Source organism: Nerophis lumbriciformis, linkage group LG28 (genome assembly GCF_033978685.3).
Source record: "Nerophis lumbriciformis linkage group LG28, RoL_Nlum_v2.1, whole genome shotgun sequence".
In the NCBI taxonomy this organism is placed as follows: Eukaryota; Metazoa; Chordata; class Actinopteri; order Syngnathiformes; family Syngnathidae; genus Nerophis; species Nerophis lumbriciformis.
The window spans coordinates 28865524-28885566 of record NC_084575.2 but is presented as its reverse complement, the minus strand read 5'-3'; positions in this window follow the sequence as shown (position 1 = coordinate 28885566).

Sequence of the window (20043 nt, the reverse complement as noted above, 5' to 3'; positions counted from 1 at the left end):
TTAGTGGAGCTGTACACCTATACATAATATGCAAATATAAAAATAGTAGGCTTTTAGTGAATTTTTTCTAAACATTTTTTGTTTGTAATTGGTTTTTAATCTTCATCATTTACTTCAGGTTATTACAGCATACTTGCCAACCCTCCCGAATTTTCCGGGAGACTCCCGAAATTCAGTGCCTCGCCCGAAAACCTCCCGGGACAAATATTCTCCCGAAAATCTCCCGATTTTCAGCCGGAGCTGGAGGCCACGCCCCCTCCAGCTCCATGCGGACCTGAGTGAGGACAGCCTTTTTTTCACGACGGGAGGACAACAGGGTGACAAGAACTAAATCATCCAGACTAGAGATACATTGTATTATTATGTTTATCTTACCTAGAAATAAATATATTTATTAATGTAAAAAAAACCAACTAAATAAATATTTTCTATATTTTGCTAAAAACATCAAAATTAATTGTATTTTTATTTGTATTTTTTCTGACTCCTAATTCCAGCCATAGAATTATACCGGTACATTAAAATAAACATATTTGAAATAGTTAATTTTAGATTATCATAATAATTCATTTAAAATGACCACATTTAATTATTAAAATAATAGCTTGTTTATCAACAACTTTAGCATTTTATTCATTACATTTTGAAGCTCTCAGAAGCCAAGTTATGTTATATTTATGCAAGTTTGAAGTATCAATTATCTAAACACAGTTTGTTTGCATATTTTCAGGATGTACATATATATATATATATATATATATACATATATATATATATATATATATATATATATATATATATATATATATGTATGTGTGGGGAAAAAAATCACAAGACTATTTCATCTCTACAGGCCTGTTTCATGAGGGGGGGTTCCCTCAATCATCAGGAGATTTTAATGGGAGCATTCACATACCATGGATTATATAGGGCACAGAGTGGGTGGGTACAGGCTGGTGTAGGGGCGTGGTGATTGGCTCATGTGTTGCCTAGGAGGTGTTTCCGTCTGTGGCGGCATGCTGTTACAATTTCGCTGCGCTTGTTGAGGGATGACAGGTCTGGACGGTAAATAATAAACAGTTTCTCTTTCAAGCATAGGTTGCATCTTTTATTACCACTACTGTAAGGTGTGCTGGATGCAAGAATTTGCCATGTTATTGAATATTCAACATTATTGTCTTTGAGGTCCCAAATGTGTTTGCTGAGTTCTGTGGTATTCCGCAGGTTTTGGTTCCTGAAAGAAGCCTTGTGATTGTTCCATCTGGTTTTAAACTCTCCCTCGGTTAATCCTACATATGTGTCGGATGTGTTAATGTCCTTGCGTGTTACCTTAGATTGGTAGACAACTGATGTTTGTAAGCACCCCCCGTTGAGAGGGCAATCAGGTTTCTTTCGACAGTTGCAACCTTTTTTGGTTTTGGAGTCGCTCTGTCCGGGGTCCGACGGCTCATTTGCAATTGACGGAAACACCTCCTAGGTAACACATGAGCCAATCACCACGCCCCTACACCAGCCTGTACCCACCCACTCTGTGCCCTATATAATCCATGGTATGTGAATGCTCCCATTAAAATCTCCTGATGATTGAGGGAACCCCCCCTCATGAAACAGGCCTGTAGAGATGAAATAGTCTTGTGATTTTTTTCCCCACACATACATATATTGCGCTCTACTACGGTATCGAGCACTATTTTTTGGATAACCTTATGAAGACATATATATATATGTATGAAATACTTGACTTGGTGAATTCTAGCTGTCAATATACTCCTCCCCTCTTAACCAACCCCCCCCACCTCCCGAAATCGGAGGTCTCAAGGTTGGCAAGTATGTATTACAGTATGTCTCTATATACATATTTATAATTTTGTTTTAAATTAATTTTGGCCATAGGGGGCGCATTTCAATTTCTTACACACACTTGTTACATATGTTGGCCAGAAAGGGAGCACTTCAAATTTTTTTACACACACTTGTTATTTCATATGTTGACCAGAGAAGGAGCACTTTTAAAACCGACACGCAGTCAATTTGAAAAATCCCTCCTTTTTGGGACCACCCTACTTTTGATAGATTTCACCACCAAATGAGACATTCTCTATCGGGTGCAATGGTTTTCCGTACTGGGACCATGATTTATGTCCTAACTTGTTCACCGGTCCTCGTATGGACGGTACTTTTCCTTGTTGATGTCTCAAGAAGGATAGAAATACAAGAACACACACACACACACACACTCACATCTTCAGATGTATGAGTACGTTTAGTATCCAGGTGTGAAAGGAAGGTTCTTTGTAGTTCATGTGCAGTCTACATGATGACAGACATGCGACCATAACAAAAGTAGAGAGCGTGTAGGAAGAGGTGAGCTGACGGTGAACCTCCATTTATGCATGCGGTGATGAAGTTTCAAGGTTTTTCTAATGGTACCCGGAGGTAAAATAGTTGTGCAGACAGTAGTACTTATAACGCTAGTAGTAGTACTTAATAAACACTCTAAGACACCCTGTCACTTTCACTCATTAAACATTCCTTCTTGTCGGTCTTTGACTTTGCATTGATTTGTGTATTGAACTCCACAGACCCCCAGTATCTGGACCACTGCAATATACAGACTGGTTTTGAAATTCACATTCATTATGTCAAAGTACAACAGAGCAGGTTTTGTTTGTCTTTTCACTCGGATCCAGTTCCAGTCTCCGGTTATTCGGAACTAATCAAAGTATGGATAATTTATGAGAGGTTTCTAAAAATGCAAGACTTTGAGTTCCGGAGCATATGTATGTGTGTTGTCCTCAAAGAAATTGTGCCTGTGCAAATACACACTCCAAAAAGATTGTTGTTTGTTAGGCTGTCTAATGAATAGAAAACCAGAAACCCAAGTCAGAGCAAGAGGAGTTCTATACAAAGCCAAAAACCAGTGAAGTTGGCATGTTGTGTAATTCGTAAATAAAAACCGAATGCAATGATTTGCAAATCCTTTTTCAAGTTACATTCAATTGAATAGACTGCAAAGACAAGATATTTAATATTCAAACTGAGAAACTTAATTTTTTTTTGTAAATCATTAACTTAGAATAAGTTGCAACATCGCGTGGACATCGGGGGCGGTACCTCTGGATTGGCAGACCGGGGTGGTGGTTCTTCTCTTTAAGAAGGGGAACCGGAGGGTGTGTTCTAACTATCGTGGGATCACACTCCTCAGCCTTCCCGGTAAGGTCTATTCAGGTGTACTGGAGAGGAGGCTACGCCGGATAGTCGAACCTCGGATTCAGGAGGAACAGTGTGGTTTTCGTCCTGGTCGTGGAACTGTGGACCAGCTCTATACTCTCGGCAGGGTCCTTGAGGGTGCATGGGAGTTTGTCCAACCAGTCTACATGTGCTTTGTGGACTTGGAGAAGGCATTCGACCGTGTACCCCGGGAAGTCCTGTGGGGAGTGCTCAGAGAGTATGGGGTAACGGACTGTCTTATTGTGGCAGTTCGCTCCCTGTATGATCAGTGCCAGAGCTTGGTCCGTATTGCCGGCAGTAAGTCGGACACGTTTCCAGTGAGGGTTGGACTCCGCCAAGGCTGCCCTTTGTCACTGATTCTGTTCATAACCTTTATGGACAGAATTTCTAGGCGCAGTCAGGGCGTTGAGGGTATCTGGTTTGGTGGCTGCAGGATTAGGTCTCTGCTTTTTGCAGATGATGTGGTCCTGATGGCTTCCTCCGGCCAAGATCTTCAGCTCTCACTGGATCGGTTCGCAGCCGAGTGTGAAGCGACTGGGATGAGAATCAGCACCTCCAAGTCCGAGTCCATGGTTCTCGCCCGGAAAAGGGTGGAGTGCCATCTCCGGGTTGGGGAGGAGATCTTGCCCCAAGTGGAGGAGTTCAAGTACCTCAGAGTCTTGTTCACGAGTGGGAGATGAGTGGATCGTGAGATCGACAAGCGGATCGGTGCGGCGTCTTCAGTAATGCGGACGCTGTATCGATCCGTTGTGGTGAAGAAGGAGCTGAGCCGGAAGGCAAAACTCTCGATTTACCGGTCGATCTACATTCCCATCCTCACCTATGGTCATGAGCTTTGGGTCATGACCGAAAGGACAAGATCACGGGTACAAGCGGCCGAAATGAGTTTCCTCCGCCGAGTGGCAGGGCTCTCCCTTAGAGATAGGGTGAGAAGCTCTGTCATTCGGGGGGAGCTCAAAGTAAAGCCGCTGCTCCTCCACATCGAGAGGAGCCAGATGAGGTGGTTCGGGCATCTGGTCAGGATGCCACCCGAACGCCTCCCTAGGAAGGTGTTTCGGGCACGTCCGACCGGTAGGAGGCCACGGGGAAGACCCAGGACACGCTGGGAAGACTATCTCTCCCGGCTGGCCTGGGAACGCCTCGGGATCCCCCGGGAGGAGCTGGACGAAGTGGCTGAGGAGAGGGAAGTCTGGGCTTCCCTGCTTAAGCTGCTGCCCCCGCGACCCGACCTCGGATAAGCGGAAGAAGATGGATGGATGGATGGATGGACAACTTAGAATTTAATGGCAGCAGCACATTGCAAAAAAAAAATGGCATTTTTACCACTGTGTTACATGGCCTTTCCTTTTAACAACACTGAGAACTGAGGATACCAATTTTTGAAGCTTCTCAGGTGGAATTCTTTCCCATTCTTGCTTGATGTACAGCTTAAGTTGTTCAACAGTCCGGGGTCTTTGTTGTGGTATTTTAGGCTTCATATTGCGCCACATATTTTCAATGGGAGACAGGTCTGGACTACAGACAGGCCAGTCTAGTACCCGCACTCTTTTACTATGAAGCCACGCTGTTGTAACACGTGGCTTGGCATTGTCTTGCTGAAATAAGCAGGGGCGTCCATGATAACGTTGCTTGGATGGCAACATATGTTGCTCCAAAACCTGTATGTACCTTTCAGCATTAATGGTGCCTTCACAGATGTGTAAGTTACCCATGTCTTGGGCACTAATACACCTCCATTCCATCACAGATGCTGGCTTTTCAACTTTGCGCCTAGAACAATCCGGATGGTTCTTTACCTCTATGTTCCGGAGGACACGACGTCCACAGTTTCCAAAAACAATTTGAACTGTGGACTCGTCAGACCACAGAACACTTTTAGACTTTGCATCAGTCCATCTTAGATGAGCTCGGGTCCAGCGATTTTTTACGATTTACACAAACGTGCCAACTTCTCTGGTTTTGGGTTTTGTACATGCCGATTGAATTCATAGAAATGCAGGAGATTGCTAAACCCCAGCAGGTTAAAATACGGTATAACAGCTGTCATGTGACCAATACCTTATTAGCAATGCCTTAAATTACAGCTACTGTTACTAAAAAAAAGTGACAGTTAATCCTCCACTGGCTCATTCTTCCCTGATACTCTCTTTGCCTGGTTACATTTCTAATAACAATAATAATAATAGATTTTATTTGTAAAAAGCACTTTACATTGAGTAAACAACCTCAAAGTGTTACAGTGTATTAAAAAAAATAAAAAGATAATTAAAAAAAACTAAAAAAAAAACTAGAACAGCCAAATAGCTAGAACTAGTATGCATATCTAAAAAAAAGTTTTTTTTTAAAAAAAAGAAGGGGTTTTAAGCCTTTTTTAAAAGCATCCACAGTCTGTGGTGCCCTCAGGTGGTCAGGGAGAGCGTTTCACAGACTGGGAGCCGTGGAGCAGAAACCTCGGTCTCCCATTTCGTAGCTTTGTCTTCAGAAGTTGGAGGAGGTTAGCCTGTCCGGAGCGGAGGTGTCGAGTGGAGGATTTGGGGGTGAGTAGTTCTTTGAGGTCGAGGGGGGCATTTCCATGGAGGCACTGGTGGGTTAGTAGGGAGACTTTGGATTCAACCCTGACTGGAACAGGCAGCCAGTGAAGGGATTTTGAGAATTGGTGTGATATGGTCATATTTCCGCACTCTCATCAGGATCCTAGCAGCACTATTCTGTATGTATTGCAGCTTCTGGATGTTCTTGCTGGGGATCCAGTAGTTTAGCCTGGAGGAGACAAAGGCGTGGACGAGCCTCTCGGCATCAGAGAGAGTGAAAAACCATCAAAAACAAGTAATTCAAGTGTGTGCAATGCGGAAGACGTCACATTGTTTCAACCGCACACTAAGTATCCGTTTTTTTATTTATTTTTTGGTCTGGTGTTTTGACAAGTTATGCATCTTACTACCGGGCATGCATAGAACACGGAAACCGTTTAAGGGTTACCTCGAGCAGGGATGTCAAACATTACGGCCGGCGGCAGGTTCAATGTGGCCCGCGAGACGAGTTTGCTAAAATTAAGCATTTTTAAATCAAAGAAACTGCTGTTCTAAATGTGTCCACTGGATGTCGCAATAGTAATTCTGTTAGGCAAGCAAATAGTTTGCACTGGGGCGAGCAAACATACCAAGCAAGAGGTACACAGTAAAAAAGAGGAGTAAAATAAAAATGTGTAACATCTTTTGTCTTCTACTCAGTGGTCTAGTGGTTAGAGTGTCCGCCCTGAGATCGGTAGGTTGTGAGTTCAAACCCCGGCCGAGTCATACCAAAGACTATAAAAATGGGACCCATTACCTCCCTGTTTGGCACTCAGCATCAAAGGTTGGAATTGGGGGTTAAATCATCCATCCATCCATTTATCTTCTTCCGCTTATCCGAGGTCGGGTCGCGGGGGCAGCAGCTTAAGCAGAGAAGCCCAGACTTCCCTCTCCCCAGCCACTTCGTCCAGCTCCTCCCGGGGGATCCCGAGGCATTCCCAGGCCAGCCGGGAGAGATAGTCTTCCCAGCGTGTCCTGGGTCTTCCCCGTGGCCTCCTACCGGTCGGACGTGCCCGAAACACCTTCCTAGGGAGGCGTTCGGGTGGCATCCTGACCAGATGCCCGAACCACCTCATCTGGCTCCTCTCGATGTGGAGGAGCAGCGGCTTTTCTTTGAGCTCCCCCCGAATGACAGAGCTTCTCACCCTATCTCTAAGGGAGAGCCCCGCCACTCGGCGGAGGAAACTCATTTCGGCCGCTTGTACCCGTGATCTTGTCCTTTCGGTCATGACCCAAAGCTCATGACCATAGGTGAGGATGGGAACGTAGATCGACCGGTAAATCGAGAGCTTTGCCTTCCGGCTCAGCTCCTTCTTCACCACAACGGATCGCTACAGCGTCCGCATTACTGAAGACGCCGCACCGATCCGCCTGTCGATCTCACGATCCACTCTTCCCACACTCGTGAACAAGACTCCGAGGTACTTGAACTCCTCCACTTGGGGCAAGATCTCCTCCCCAACCCGGAGATGGCACTCCACCCTTTTCCGGGAGAGAACCATGGACTCGGACTTTGAGGTGCTGATTCCCATCCCAGTCGCTTCACACTCGGCTGCGAACCGATCCAGTGAGACCTGAAGATCTTGGCCGGAGGAAGCCATCAGGACCACATCATCTGCAAATAGCAGAGACCTAATCCTGCAGCCACCAAACCAGATACCCTCAACGCCCTGACTGCGCCTAGAAATTCTGTCCATAAAGGTTATGAACAGAATCGGTGACAAAGGGCAGCCTTGGCGGAGTCCAACCCACACTGGAAACGTGTCCGACTTACTGCCGGCAATGCGGACCAAGCTCTGACACTGATTATACAGGGAGCGAACTGCCACAATAAGACAGTCCGTTACCCAATACTCTCTGAGCACTCCCCACAGGACTTCCCGAGGGACACAGTCGAATGCCTTCTCCAAGTCCACAAAACACATGTAGACTGGTTGGGCAAACTCCCATGCACCCTCAAGGACCCTGCCGAGAGTATAGAGCTGGTCCACAATTCCACGACCAGGACGAAAACCAATTGGTATTGGTTAAATCACCAAAAATGATTCCCGGGCGCGGCACCGCTTATGCCCACTGCTCCCCTCACCACCTAGTGTGGGAGTGACAATCATTGGTACTTTAACTTTAACTTTAACTTTAACTTTAACTTTAACTTTAAATTGAAAGAAAGTGAACAGTGTTGGATTTATTGCAATACTGTTAGTCTTTTAAGTCACTGTGTATTCTTCTCCAAATACACACGATGCCTAGAAGGCAGGGAATATTCCAACCCTCTTGAATAGTTTCTACCTCAGTTTGTATTGTTTGTTGAGTTGGCACAGGATTAATGAGTGGAAATGACAATCCTAGATGGGCTGTGACTTAAAGTTGAATTGCTTTGTAGGTACACTGAGATTAAGTCTAAGTTCATTGTGTTCTTCATGGTTTTTTTTAAACGGTACCGACTTTTTCTTTAGAATTTTCAGCTACCGGACTATAAGGCGCATTTAAAATCTTTTCATTTTAAAGTATGTACGGAATAATTTAATAATGTACGGAATAATTTTGGTTGTGCTTGCCGACCTCGAAGCTATTTTATTTGGTACATGGTAAAAGGATAAGTGTGACCAGTAGATGGCAGTCAAACATAAGAGATATACGTGTAGACTGCTATATGACTGAAGTAAACAACACCAAAATGTTATATGTTCCATTGAAAATGTAGAACATTACACACGGCGCGCAAAAATCTATCAAAATGTTTTAGTACGACTTTGGTAAGCTATGAAGCCGCACCGCTTGATGGATTGTACTGTGCTTCAACATAGGAGTATTATTATGGTGTGTGTATAAGGTAAGACAACTTTTCTTACCTTCTGGTACCTGCTGATCTGTATTTTGTCATGATCTGTGGTCTGGATTATGTTTTTGTTATATTTTGTTAGTTTTGGACTTTTTTAGTTCCTGTTTGCGCTCCCTTGTTTGTTTAGTTACCATGGCGACTTATTAGTTTCACCTGCCTCATGTGTTCGGCACACGCAACTGCTCTAATCAAGAGACTATTATTTAAGCCTGTCTTTGCCAGTTAGTCGTCCTGGCGTCATTGCTCTTTTCATGCCACGGTTTCATGCTTGTTTCATGCTGCTCGTTCCATGTCCGATTCCAAGTTTTTGCTAGTTATTTGTTTCATGCCACAGTAAGTCTTGTTTGTTCTATGTCCATAGTTCATGTTAAGTGTTAACGTCTTTGTTTCCTTTGTTAAGTTTTATGTTCCTTAGCCTCTCGTGCGATCGGCTTGCTTTCCTTTTGTTTTAGTTCCTGTCTTTTGTCATGTGTAGGATTAATTAATTAATAAATATGTTCCTACCTTCAAGTCATGTCCGGAATAGTCAGTTTGCTTCCTGGGAGAACAAACCTCGCAGTAAGCTGCGAAAAAAACCCCTGTTATGACATATTTGGGATCTGCATAAATCCTGAAAATTTTGACGCGTTCGCCTTTGTAGTCCGTGACGAATCCATAGTCGATATGCTTCTTCTTTTTATTGGACATTCATCCTCTGCTGTTGGCATTTGTAATATAAAGTAGTGTAAAATTCTTACTTATATCTGTCCCTAACACGCCATGAAAGCGCTAAAACATACCGGTGTAGTGAGTTTACATTATTCACCCAAGGAACTTTAGTTATTAGAGAGTTCCGGTCGGACGGTTTTCTCACGGGACACATTTCTGGCGTTGTTGTTGCACGGATGAGGAGATACTGCTCCGTTATTGATTGAAGTAAAGTCAGAATGTCATTAAAACAGTTAGTTCCATCTTTTGACACTTCTTCCACTCCTGTCCTTGCACGCTACACCGCTACAACAAAGATGACGGGGAGAAGACGCTGTCGAAGGTGAGCCACGTAAATAAGACCGCCCACAAAAGAGCGCATCCTGAAGCGACTGTCAGAAAGCGACTTGAAGATGATCTGTAAAACATCATCTATGCCAGTGTTTTTCAACCACTGTGCCGCGGCGCACACTAGTGCTGTGTGATACAGTCCGGTGTGCCGTAGGAGATGATCTAATTTCACCTATTTGGGTTAAAAAATGTTTTTGCAAACCAGTAATTATAGTCTGCAAAATATGTGTTGCTGTTGAGTGTCGGTGCTGTCTAGAGCTCGGCAGAGTAACCGCGTAATACTCTTCCATATCAGTAGGTGGCAGCTGGTAGCTAATTGCTTTGTAGATGTCAGAAACAGCGGGAGGCAGTGTGCAGGTAAAAAGGTGTCTAATGCTTAAACCAAAAATAAACAAAAGGTGAGTGCCCCTAAGAGAAGGCATTGAAGCTTAGGGAAGGCTACTCAGAACGAAACTAAAACTGAACTGGCTACAAAGTAAACAAAAACAGAATGCTGGACGACAGCAAAGACTTACTGTGGAGCAAAGACGGTGTCCACAATGTAGGATAGGATAGGACTTTATTGTCATTGCACAAGTACAACGAAACTGTGTTTGTTCAAGATTAGACAAACAGTGTACAGGGTTACAGAACAGGAACGCTAATGGGTCGCCAAAGGCGCCCCGCCCCGTAAAAGATGACAAAAAGGTAAAACGCTGGGGAAGAAGATGAGTAAAAAAATACAATCTAGACTGGGCTCCTAAGGGGGCCTAGTCTGGAGTGGGAAAAAACCTCCATGCACATAAACATGTTACATATAAACACGACAACTCGCAACAGAGGGGCGGGGAGTTGGGGCCCTGGAGGTCGACTGCTGCTACGAAGCGCTGCCAGCCGTCCATCACCCCGAGGGGAATCAAGCGGTGGTGAAGGCGTGTGGTGGGGTACATCCGAACATGACATGACAATCAACAATGTCCAGCACAAAGAAGGATGAAAACAACTGAAATATTCTTGATCGCTAAAACAAAGTAGATGCGGGAAATATCGCTCAAAGGAAGACATGAAACTGCAACAGGAAATTACCAAAAAAAGAGAAAAAGCCACCAAAATAGGAGCGCAAGACAAGAACTAAAAGACTACACACAAAAAAACTCAAATTAAGTCATTGCGTGATGTGACAGGTAGTGACAGTACACCTACTTTGAGACAAGAGCTATATTGATGCATGCTTGGTTATGGTTTAAAGTCATATCCAACAATTGCGACGACGACTTTTTACTGTCAACTGAGTTTAGTTTTTTAATGATTTCTGCTGGTGGTGTGCCTCTGGATTTTTTCAACACAAAAAATGTGCCTTGGCTCAAAAAAGGTTGAACAACACTGATCTATGTGACATTTTGACCAGAAAACCACCATCACATGTTATTTAGACCACAATGAAGTATATTCCATTTAGAAAAAAATTATAATAATATGACTCCTTTAATGCGCCTTATAATTCGGTGCGCCTTTTGTATGAAAATAGACCTGACTAGACCCCGTTCATCGGCGGTGGGCCCCATGGTCCGGAAAATACGGTAACTAGAAGCGTTTTGTCAGGAGAAGTAAAACAAAGAAAACAATCTGAAGTTGTCAGAGTTGTATTTTTAAGTTATTATGCCATGATTTTATCCGTGCGGCCCACGCGGGAATAGACTTTCCTCTATGCGGCCCCTGAGCTAAAATGAGTTTGACACCCCTGGCCTTGAGGCAGTTGGCTATAAATACGCCTGTTTTTCCGTCAAACGCTTCAGCCGGTGCTGAGTCTGCAACCAAATTTGACGTCTTGTGCAACCCAGGTCTTAAAAAGTGGTACCGTTTTGATTTTATGTGAATCGGTACTTGGTCTTACCGACAGAATCCGGTCAGTACCATTAAAAAAAGTACAAAATTTGGGACCCATCCCTAGATGTATGTAGTGTAATACATGACATGACAATACACTGATATGGCCTTATTTACTCGAATGATTGTACTCTGGTGAAATAAGATTTTCCACTTCATGTGTTCATTAGTCCTTGTTGTAAGCATGCGTACATGAAGGGAATGCATAACACCAAGGTGATGCAGGAAGACCAGACCCAAGTACTAGAATGTGGACACACCCTAACAGAGATCATTACTTAGGTTTGTAATAATATAAGTCAGTTAATAATTATTGTCCAATAATTAAGTTCAACTTGGCAATCACTTGATGGTGGAATTTCGTTTATCTCCTTTCTTAATGCGCGACCTCAACCTGGGGTCTCTGTTATTAGACTCCGTGCTCCACACTGCAGTGCAGAATGTGGTTTTGGCTATTGTCATGCTGGGATAAGCAGATACTGAAAGCCCGTGACCACAACTTCTAGATTGTAAAACATCCTCGCTCCAAACCCTGCATGTACCTTTTTAGCATTAAGGTGCAAGTTGAGGTCCAACACGTGCACCCATATCATCGCAGAGGCTGTTTTTTTTTCCAGCTTTGTTGTCCATTTTACTCGATTGTTCAGTCGTCACAACATCTGTGATGTCTGAAACCTATACAAACCACAGCACACTTTCATATTTTGTCCAGTGGATCCTGTGTTTTATCACTATTCCTGAATAATTCCAATGACAGATTTTCTGGTCTTATACCTAATTGCTCGTCTTTACCAGAGGTGGGTAAAGTAGCCAGAAATTGTACTCAAGTAAGAGTACTGTTACTTTAGAGATTTATTACTCAAGTAAAAGTAAGGAGTAGTCACCCAAATATTTAGTTGAGTATAAGTAAAAAGTATGTTGTAAAAAAACTACTCAAGTACTGAGTAACTGATGAGTAACATACACACTCATATCATATATCTATATCTATATATATATATATATATATATATATATATATACTGTATATATATATATATATATATATATATATACCGTATTTTCCGCACTATTAGCCGCACCTAAAAACCACAAATTTACTCAAAAGCTGACAGTGCGGCTCATAACCCGGTGCGCTTTATATATGGATTAATATTAAGATTCATTTTCATAAAGTTTAGGTCTCGCAACTACGGTAAACAGCCGCCATCTTTTTTCCCGGTAGAACAGGAAGCGCTTCTTCTTCTACGCAAGCAACCGCCAAGGTAAGCACCCGCCCCCATAGAAGAGGAAGCGCTTCTTCTTCTACTGTAAGCAACCACCCGCCTCCGTAGAAGAAGAGGAAGCGCGCGGATATTACGTTTCATTTCCTTTGTGTGTTTACATCTGTAAAGACCACAAAATGGCTCCTACTAAGCGACAGGTTTCCGGTTCATGAAAAGACGCAATCTCTCCATCCGCACACGGACTACTATTTTACAGCAACTGCCTAAAGACTTTCAAGAAAAGCTGGCTACTTTCCGTGCATATTGTAAAAACAAGATAGCTGAAAAAAAGATCCGGCCAGAGAACATTATCAACATGGACGAGGTTCCACTGACTTTTGATATTCCTGTGAACCGCACTGTGGATACAACGGGAGCACGTACGGTGAATATTCGCACCACAGGGAATGAGAAGTCATCCTTCACTGTGGTTCTAGCTTGCCATGCTAATGGCCAGAAACTTCCACCCATGGTGATATTCAAAAGGAAGACCTTGCCAAAAGAGACCTTTCCAGCCGGCGTCATCATAAAAGCTAACTCGAAGGGATGGATGGATGAAGAAAAGATGAGCGAGTGGTAAGGGAAGTTTACGCGAAGAGGCCGGGTGGCTTTTTTCACGCAGCTCCGTCCATGTTGATATACGACTCCATGCGCGCCCACATCACGCTGGTTTTTAATATATTATTAAAGTTTGACTGACCTATCTGACTGTTTTTTTGACATTCCTTTAGCGCAGTTAGATGCGGCTTATAGCACGGGGCGGCTTATAGGTGGACAAAGTTTTGAAATATGCCGTTCATTGAAGGCGCGGCTTATAACCCAGGGCGGCTTATGGTGCGGAAAATACGGTATATACATACATACATACATATACGTTGATATATACAGTATATAATTTATATGTATTTATTTTTGCTGTTTTTGTTTACATGTTAAAGGTGTTTTAATGAATATACATGCATGTTTAACATATAGATTCCTTTCTTTCATGAAGACTAGAATATAAGTTGGTGTATTACCTGATTCTGATGACTTGCGTTGATTGTAATCAGACAGTTGTGATTTTCAAATGGAGGAGAAGAAAAGTTCCTCCTTTCTGTCTAATACCACATGAAAGTGGTGGGTTTTTGGCATCTTATTTGTCCAGCTTCCATATTCGTTTTTATACACTTTACAAGAAATATATTGGCGTCAAACTCCGTAGCTTGCTAGCTTGTTTGCGCTGGCTTTCGGAGACTCTTGTTTTGAAAGCGCAGGCGCGATGGAACGGCACTTTTATTGTGAAGACAGGAACGTCCTCATGTGCGGTCAGTCTTTAGGCTTTTGACGGGATGTACGGTTGAAATAAAAAAGTATCTTTTTTCCTTCACACTTTTGATTGATTGATTGGAACTTTTATTATTAAATTGCATAGTACAGTACACATTCCGTACAATTGACCACTAAATGGTAACACCCCAATAAGTTTTTCAACTTGTTTAAGTCAGGTCATGTGACCACCTGGCTCTGTTTGATTGGTCCAACGTCACCAGTGACTGCATCTGATTGGTGGAACGAAGTGAAACGTCACCAGTAAGGCAGACACTTTGAAGGTCTGTCTGACAGACCAAAACAAACAAAGCGTGCATTAACAGATCGATAAAAATTAGTAGCGAGTAGCGAGCTGAATGTAGATAAAAGTAGCGGAGTAAAAGTACCGTTCCTTCTCTATAAATATACTTAAGTAAAAGTAAAAGTATGTTGCATTAAAACTACTCTTCGAAGTACAATTTATCCCAAAAGTTACTCAAGTAGATGTAACGGAGTAAATGTAGCGCGTTACTACCCACCTCTGGTCTTTAGTATGTGTGAGTTAACACAATTCTAACTTTAATATACAAAACCAAAACCAGTGAAGTTGGCATGTTGTGTAAATTGTAAATAAAAACAGAATACAATGATTTGAAAATCCTTTTCAAGCTATATTCAATTGAATAGACTGCAATGACAAGATACTTAACGTTCGAGCTGTTAAACGTTGTTATTTTTTGCAAATATTAGCTCATTTGGAATTTGATGCCTGCAACATGTTTCAAAAAAGCTGGCACAAGTGGCAAAAAAGACTGATAAAGTTGAGGAATGCTCATCAAACGCTTATTTGGAAAATCCCACAGGTGAACAGGCTAATTGGGAACAGGTGGGTACCATGATTGGGTATAAAAGCAGCTTCTTGTCATGATCTGTGGTCTGGATCATGTTTTTGTTATTTTCTGTTTGTTTTGGACTCTTTTATTTCCTGTTTGTGACACTTCTGAGTTTGGTTTGGTTGCCTTGGCAGCTTATTGTTTTCACCTGTCTCTGGTGTTCGGGACGCTCACCTGTGTCTAATCAGAGGCACTATTTAAGCCTGCTTTTGCCAGTCAGTCGGCCTGGCATCATTGCTCGTTTTCAAGTTCATGCTAGTTGTTCGATTCATGCCGTGTCCACGTAAGTGTTAGTTGTTTCATGCCACAGTTTGATACAGTTTCTCTATGTCCATATTTCTTGCTAAGTTTTAGCGTCTATGTTTCCTGCGTTAAGTTTTTTTTTGTTCTTTAGCCTCTCGTGTGAACGGCGCACTTTCCTTTCGTTTTGGTTCCTGTCTTTTCTGATGCGTAGGATTAATTGATTATTAAATATGTTCCTACCTTCAAGTCTGTTTGCATCCTGGGAGAACAAACCTCGCAGCAAGCTGTAACCCCCCCCCCCCGTTATGACACTTCCATGAAATGTTCAGTCATTCACACACAAGGATGGGGCGAGGGTCACCACTTTGTGAACAAAAGCCTGAGCAAATTGTTTAAGAACAACATTTCTCAACCAGCTATTGCAAGGAATTTAGGGATTTCACCATCTACGGTCCGTAATATCATCAAAAGGTTCAGAGAATCTGGAGAAATCACTGCACGTAAGCAGCAAGGCTGAAAACCAACATTGAATGCCCGTGACCTTGGATCCCTCAGGCGGTACTGCATCAAAAAGCGACATCAGTGTGTAAAGGATATCACCACATTTATCAACAACACCCAGAAACGCCGCCGGCTTCGCTGGGCCCGAGCTCAATCTAATAGTACCCAAGGCATCTGTGAAGGCACCATTAATGCTGAAAGGTACATACAGGTTTTGGAGCAACATGTGTTCAAGTGTACAAAGCACTTATTATTTAGTTGTTTCGCTCCTTCACATACAAGCTAGTTTAGCGTCAGCATGGCTTCTTGTCACTTCCTCCTGCTGTGTATTGCTAAGTGCGTTTACAACCGTCTTTATCACTTTATTCAACATATTAAAAAAAAAAAAAATCGATATTTGGATGTTTGTCTCTCCATCGCCCGTGTGCCACTCCAGTTGTTTTGCCCAGTGTGACAGCAAAGAGAAAGAAAACTGAGAGGGGGGGAAAAAAAAAAAAATGTTCGGGGGGTTGGGGCAGAGAGAATGTAGTGCAACTGTCATCACAAACAAGAACCATGTGTCTCATTTGTGTAACTTGTTTTCTTTTAATATGAAAACTATGTCTGAGAGGATTGGAGAAGACTGGTTTAAAGCCAGTCTTCTTCTGGGTTCTGAGTGAGTGGCATTAATATCCAGCCAACCTGCACTGTTAACCCCTTACATCAGGGGTGTCCAAACTTTTGGACTTGGGGGCCGCATTGGGCTAAAAAAAATTTGGCCGGGGGCCGAAAGCCGGCTGCATGTAAAGTAACTATATGTGTGTGTATATATATATATATATATATATACATACGTTACTGTGGTTGATCCATTATACAGTGCTCAATACCGGGGTAGATCGGAATATTCCTTAGGCCATAAAAAAAACACGAAGGCTATTTCATTCCGACAAGCCTATTTCGCAGGTTTCCCTGCTCTTCAGGGGAGTTTAAGAGCAGGGGGAGACCTGCAAAACAGGCTTGTAGGGATGAAATGGCTTTCGTGTTTTTTTATGACCTAACGTATATTCCGATTTACCCCGGTATTGGGCACTGTATAACGGATCAACCACAGTAACCTCGACTATAAATATATATATATATATATATATATATATATACATATATATATATATATATATATATATATATATATATATATATATATATATATATATATATACAGAGGTGGGTAGTAACGCGCTACATTTACTCCGTTACATCTACTTGAGTAACTTTTGGGATAAATTGTACTTCTAAGAGTAGTTTTAATGCAACTTACTTTTACTTTTACTTGAGTATATTTATAGAGAAGAAACGCTACTTTTACTCCGCTACTTTTATCTACATTCAGCTCGCTACTCGCTACTAATTTTTATCGATCTGTTAATGCACGCTTTGTTTGTTTTGGTTTGTCAGACAGACCTTCAAAGTGCCTGCGTTACTGGTGACGTTTCACTCCGTTCCACCAATAAAATGCAGTCACTAGTGACGTTTGACTCCGTTCCACCAATCAGATGCAGTCACTGGTGACGTTGGACCAATCAAACAGAGCCAGGTGGTCACATGACCTGACTTAAACAAGTTGAAAAACTTATTGGGGTGTTACCATTTAGTGGTCAATTGTACGGAATGTGTACTGTACTGTGCAATCTAATAATACAAGTTTCAATCAATCAATCAAAAGTGTGAAGGAAAAAAGACACTTTTTTATTTCAAACGTACATCCCGTCACAAGCCTAAAGACTGACTGCACAGTTCCTGTCTTCACAATAAAAGTGCCGCTCCATCGCGCCTGCGCTTTCAAAATAAGAGTCTCCGAAAGCCAGCGCAAACAAGCTAGCAAGCTACGGAATTTGCCGCCAATGTATTTCTTGTAAAGTGTGTGAAAACGAATATGGAAGCTGGACAAATAAGATACCAAAAACCAACCACTTTCATGTGGTATTAGACAGAAAGGAGGAACTTTTTTTCTCCTGCATTTGAAAACGTGGACGTTAAGCACTGCTGTCTGATTACAATCAATGCAAGTCATCACAATTAGGTAATACACCAACTTATATTCTTGTCAACATGAAAGAAAGGAATCTATATGTGTTAAACATGCATGTATATTCATTAAAACACCTTTAACATGTAAACAAAAACGGCAAAATAAATAAATATAAATGATATACTGTATATATCAATGTATGTGTATATATATATATATATATATATATATATATATATATATATATATATATATATATATATGATATGTGTGTGTATGTTACTCATCAGTTACTCAGTACTTGAGTAGTTTTTTCACAACATACTTTTTACTTTTACTCAAGTAAATATTTGGGTGACTACTCATTACTTTTACTTGAGTAATAAATCTCTAAAGTAACAGTACTCTTACTTGAGTACAATTTCTGGCTACTCTACCCACCTCTGTATATATATATATATATATATATTTATATATATATATATATATATATATATATATACTAAATAATAAGTGCTTTGTACACTTCAACACGTTGCTCCAAAACCTGTATGTACCCTTTCAGCATTAATGGTGCCTTCACAGATGTGTAAGTACCCATGTCTTGGGTACTATTAGATGAGCTCGGGCCCAGTGAAGCCGGCGGCGTTTCTGGGTGTTGTTGATAAATGGCTTTGGCTTTGCGTAGTAGAGTTTTAACTTGCACTTACAGATGTAGCGACACACTGTAGTTACTGACAGTGGTTTTCTGAAGTGTTCCTGAGCCCATGTGGTGATATCCTTTACACACTGATGTCGGTTGTTGATGCAGTACCGCCTGAGAAATCGAAGGTCACGGGCATTCAATGTTGGTTTTCGTCCTTGCTGCTTACGTGCAGTGATTTCTCCAGATATATATATATATATATATATATATATATATATATATATATATATATATATATATATATATATATATATATATATATATATATGTCTTAATAAGGTTATCCAAAAAATAGTGCTCGATACCGTAGTAGAGCGCAATATATATACACATACATATATATATATATATATATATATATATATATATATATATATAGTGTGTACATATTATATTAATATGATGAAAATAAAATATAATTAATATAATGGATGTCATTGGATATTAAGAGTATGTAAAAGTTTGACTCCTACCTTGTTTACTTCCGTAACGACCTCCTTAAAGTATTGTAATCAATCAGAAATATCAAGCAGCTACATGCACTCTAATGGATTTAAACTGGTGTAATTTTGAATTTTTTTTATGGTGTTTGGATGTTTTTCACAATATCCACAATGTTCAGTGAGCAGGTTGTGTGTTGTGTGACTGTGAGTTTTGATATATATATTTTTTTGCACCATGACTATGGAAGGTTGTTTGGATTGTGTCATATAAGTAAAAGCTGTGCTACCATAATAATGTATTTTTAAGGGTCATTGATACGGTTTGCTCACATTATCGACAAGATGGCAGCAAATATGTAGCATTCAGAGACAACCTGGTATTTAGGATACATACATACGGGGGTGGTATAGCTCGGTTGGTAGAGTGGCCGTGCCAGCAACTTGAGGGTTCCAGGTTCGATCCTCGCTTCCGCCATCCTAGTCACTGCTGTTGTGTCCTTGGGCAAGACACTTTACCCACCTGCTCCCAGTACCACCCACACTGTTTTAAATGTAACTTAGATATTGGGTTTCACTATGTAAAAGCGCTTTGAGTCACTAGAGAAAAGCGCTATATAAATATAATTCACTTCACACTTCATTTTTAAAGCACTTTGCAGTGCGATGCTATGCGAACTCAAATTGAAGAGGCTGGCTGGCCGCGCTTGGATTGCAGGTCATAGTTTGGACCATACTTGCCAACCCTCCCGGATTTTCCGGGAGACTCCCGAAATTCAGCGCCTCTCCCGAAAACCTCCCGGGACAAATTTTCTCCCGAAAATCTCCCGAAATTCAGGCGGACTCAGATCCTCCACAATATAAAAAAGCGTACCTGCCCAATCACGTTATAACTATACAATGATGCAGGGCGAGTTCTTGGTTTCTTATGTGTGTTTATTGTTAGGCAGTTTCATTAACGTCCTCCCAGCGCGGTAACAACACACAACAACAGCAGTCACTTTTTTGTATACCGTAAAGCAGTTCGTCTGCCGTAAACAGCAATGTTGTGACACTCTTAAACAGGACAATACTGCCATCTAGTGCATGTGATGAAATGTAAACTGGAGCCTCCGTGTTTGTTATTTTGTAGTTTCATACAGTATAG